Source organism: Triticum aestivum, chromosome 5B (assembly GCF_018294505.1).
Source record: "Triticum aestivum cultivar Chinese Spring chromosome 5B, IWGSC CS RefSeq v2.1, whole genome shotgun sequence".
Lineage (NCBI taxonomy): Eukaryota > Viridiplantae > Streptophyta > Magnoliopsida > Poales > Poaceae > Triticum > Triticum aestivum.
Genome location: NC_057807.1, coordinates 477,010,319 through 477,014,954, shown reverse-complemented (window position 1 = coordinate 477,014,954; position 4,636 = coordinate 477,010,319).

The window sequence follows — 4,636 nt, the reverse complement described above, 5'->3', positions numbered from 1 at the left end:
TAATCGATCCGCGATCACATCAAGTCAAAAGAATAATGAAGCAAGAGGTTATTGGAACCATAGGCACGACACAAACTTGAAATCAAGATTGTTGTTCAAGGCGAACTGATATGACGAGGAAGATCGACGTAAGCTTAGCTCATTGTCAAAAGTTGTGCTCCGGGATTAAGGACCAGGTAGCACAGTTAAAATTTAGCATGGTAATGATATGGCCGATCAGGCTAGGAATGACATGATTGGGTACAAACTCGTAAGTAAAGAATATTAGTAAGAGTTGTTGAACCGTAATGCGGACTCGGTTCAGTTATCGGTGTCTTTGAGTGTTTAATAACTCAGAGCCCATGAAAAATTGTAATCAGTGGGAACGTAGCACTTGATGAAGAACTCATAAGAAGTTATGCAGTTCCATGATAATCTCGAGATACCAGGGGGTAATACTCGACGACAGATCAAAATAGAGGTTGGACTGGGGTATTGCTCTGCAGAAGACAAGTGCTTAAACTGGCACGATAATTGGTATTTAAAGGAGAACATGGTCGGAACCACGATTGAAAAAGGCCAGATCCCAGATATAAGATGAACTTATACCAAGGGAATAATTAATTTTAAAAGAAGCTTCGATGAGAAGATCTACATTGTGTCTATGGGCATGAACACAGAGTTCAAGGTCGACTCCCACTTCTTCAATGTATAATCTTCCATTCACTTCTCGCTTTGATAAAGGCATTAGTGTTGAAAGTTTTACCTGGTGAAATACCATATGAGTATGACTCGTGAAATCTTCCGAGTTCACACATATAAAGGAAGGCATCGGATCAACCCGTTAGGGTATCGTGGAAACATATACCACAATCTTCAAGAGTAGATATCACCAGCTCAAAAGCAGAGCATGGTTGGCAAAAGGAGAGGATACAATTTACCAAAGGCATTATGTATCGGAGAAAGAACTCGCAAGGTGATTAGTTATGAAGGACACTGTCGGACAATAATCCAACAGTGGATATGGCGATCCACAATGGAGCTGATGTGAGTATCGTTACCCAATCAGAGGAAGAAGGAATGCAAATGCATTGGTTTATAGGACATCTGAATAATTTAACGTTTAAATAGCAAAGGAATTATGATTTTTAATTCAAGGGATCAGGAGCAACGCTCTGATCAAGGATGGATAAGTTGAATAGACTTAGGGGTACCATCGATGGCAATCTGATTGGCCGAGAACCAGCTCCTGTTCGAAAGACGTCTGAGCGGAAAGATAATATATAAGGATCAACTGATGATTGCGTGCATTCGCACACATATAGGATCAACGGACTTAAATGATAGTGACAAAGGATGCCAATAAGATTACTAGATTTATGGGATTAACCAAAATGTAAGCAAGCAAGAATTTCAAGGGCAATAGGCTCCTGAGGATTTTTGGAAGATCGAATGGTATTTCGAAGATTGATGACATACATGAATCAACTGGGGATGAGTGAATACTCGGTAAGTGTGAGAAATTATTCGTAGGGATATTCATGTGTCAAGAACTGCAAGGCAGTAAGCTCAAAGGATTATCGAAACAACGACGAGTGTTTTGGGGTATCTTGTAATAACAAGACCAACTGGGAATAAAAGTAAAAATGACAGGTGTAAGTATTTATCCATAGGGATTTTTCGGTGGTAGGGAATTGCAAAAGCAATAGGCATAAGGTCTCGAGAAAATATCGGAGAGTATTGTCAGAATATTCCGTTGAAGCAGTCGACCATCCGTAATGAAAGGGTTCTCCGGCAGGAAGTGTAGCGAGAACCTAGAGTTAGATTTTAGCAAAATCATTTAACCCGAATAGAAGAGAGATCAGAATCCCAGAGTATAGACGAGGAGTAAAAGATCCTAATACCACCCTAATGGCGACGTGGGCCCATGGGCCACACAGCCATGTTAGTAAAACAGTTTTCAATGTCTAGACTCGACTTCGGCCAAGGAGTTGGAAAGGGGATTCCTACAGGCAGTCGACTCTGATACCAACTTGTGACGCCCCCGATTCAATCGTACACTAATCATGCACGCAAACGTGTACGATCGGGATCAGGGACTCACGGGAAGATATCACAACACAACTCTAAAACATAAATAAGTCATACAAGCATCATAATACAAGCCAGGGGCCTCGAGGGCTCGAATACAAGTGCTCGATCATAGACGAGTCAGCGGAAGCAACAATATCTGAGTATAGACATAAGTTAAACAAGTTGCCTTAAGAAGGCTAGCACAAACTGGGATACAGATCGAAAGAGGCGCAGGCCTCCTGCCTGGGATCCTCCTAACTACTCCAGGTCGTCGTCAGCGGGCTGCACGTAGTAGTAGGCACCTCCGGTGTAGTAGGGGTCGTTGTCGACGGTGGCGTCTGGCTCCTGGACTCCAGCATCTGGTTGCGACAACCAGAAAGAAAGGAAGGGGGGAAAAGGGGGGAGAAAGCAACCGTGAGTACTCATCCAAAGTACTCGCAAGCAAGGAACTACACTACATATGCATGGGTATATGTGTAAGGAGGCCATATCGGTGGACTGAACTGCAGAATGCCAGAAAAAAGGGGGATAGCTAGTCCTATCGAAGACTACGCTTCTGGCAGCCTCCGCCTCGCAGCACGTAGAAAAGAGTAGATTGAAGTCCTCCAAGTAGCATCTCCGAGTAGCATCTCCAGTAGCATCGCATAGCATAATCCTACCCGGCGATCCCCTCCTCATATCCATGGGGGAGAGCGACCACCGGTTGTATCTGGCACTTGGAAGGGTGTGTTTTATTATGTATCCGGTTCTAGTTGTCATAAGGTCAAGGTACAACTCCAAGTCGTCCTGTTACCGAAGATCACGGCTATTCGAATAGATTAACTTCCCTGCAGGGGTGCACCACATAACCCAACACGCTTGATCCCATTTGGCCGGACACACTTTCCTGGGTCATGCCCGGCCGCGGAAGATCAACACGTCGCAGCCCCACCTAGGCAAAACAGAGAGGCCAGCACGCCGGTCTAAACCTAAGCGCACAGGGGTCTGGGCCCATCACCTATAGCACACCTGCACGTTGCGTGGGCGGCCGGAAGCAGAACTAGCCCCCTTAATACAAGAGCAGGCTTACGTTCCAATCCGGCGCGCGCCGCTCCGTCGCTGACGTCTGAAGTGCTTCGGCTGATACCACGACGTCGGGATACCCATAACTACTCCCGCGTAGATGGTTAGTGCGTATAGGCTCGTAGCCAACTCAGATCAAATACCAAGATCTCGTTAAGCGTGTTAAGTATCCGCGAACACCGAACAGGGCCAGGCCCACCTGTCTCCTAGGTGGTCTCAACCTGCCCTGTCGCTCCGCCACAAAGTAACAGTCGGGGGCCGTCGGGAACTCAGGCCCACCACTACCTGGATGGAGCCACCTGCCCCTTCAGCCCCCATCTCCAAACAGTATCACCAGTAATGTAACAGTGTAAAATATATAGTATATGCCCGTGATCACCTCCCGAAGTGATCACAGCCCAGTAGTATAGCATGGCAGACGGACAAGAGTGTAGGGCCACTGATGGAACACTAGCATCCTATACTAAGCATTTAGGATTGCGGGTAAGGTATCAATGACTGTAGCAGCAATGACAGGCTATGCATCAGAATAGGATTAACGGAAAGCAGTAACATGCTACACTACTCTAATGCAAGCAGTATAGAGAAGAGTAGGCGATATCTGGTGATCAAGGGGGGGGGCTTGCCTGGTTGCTCTGGCAAGAGAGAGGGGTCGTCAACTCCGTAGTCGAACTGGTCAGCAGCAGCGTCGGTCTCGTAGTCTACCGGAGAGAAGAGGGGGAAGAAATAATGAATACAGAGCAAACAAAGCATCACAAAATATAACAAGGCAATACGCGGTGTTCGGTGTGCCCTAACGCGGTAGTAGGTGATACCGGTGAAGGGGGCAAAACATCCGGGAAAGTATTCCCGGTGTTTCGTGTTTTCGGCCAGAGGAGCCGGAGGGGGAAAGTTGCGAGTTCGATAGGTTAGGGGTGTGTGGCGGACGAACGGGTTGCGTATCCGGATTCGTCTCGTCGTTCTGAGCAACTTTCATGTTGAAAATATTTTAATCCGAGTTACGGATTAAAAGATATGATTTTTAAAAGATTTTAACAATTTTGGAATTTAATTATTTATTTAATTAATTCGAAAAAATGTATTTATGACGTCAGCATGATGTCATGCTGACGTCAGCAGTCAACAGGGGTTGACTGAGTCAACCCTGACAGGTGGGTCCCGTTCGTCATACACTGTTAACTAATTAACCTAATTAAGTTTAATTAACAGTAGTTAATTAGGTTAATTAGTTATTAGGTTAATTAACCAGGATTAATTAGATTAATTATTTACTTAATTAATTGATTAATTAATTAATTGATTAGTTTTTATTCATTTTCTTTATTTGTATAAATCTCATTTTCCTTTTCTTTTTATTTAAAAGTTCTGTGGGGGGTGGGGCCCCAATGTCATAGGCCCCAGGGGGGCCAAACGGGCGTGCGGGCGTGCGGGGTGGCCCGTTCGGGCGCAACCCAGGGGGACGCGGGCGTGGGCGCCCGCCCGATCCCGCGCCGGCGTGGCGGAGGGGGGGCCCGACGAGGAG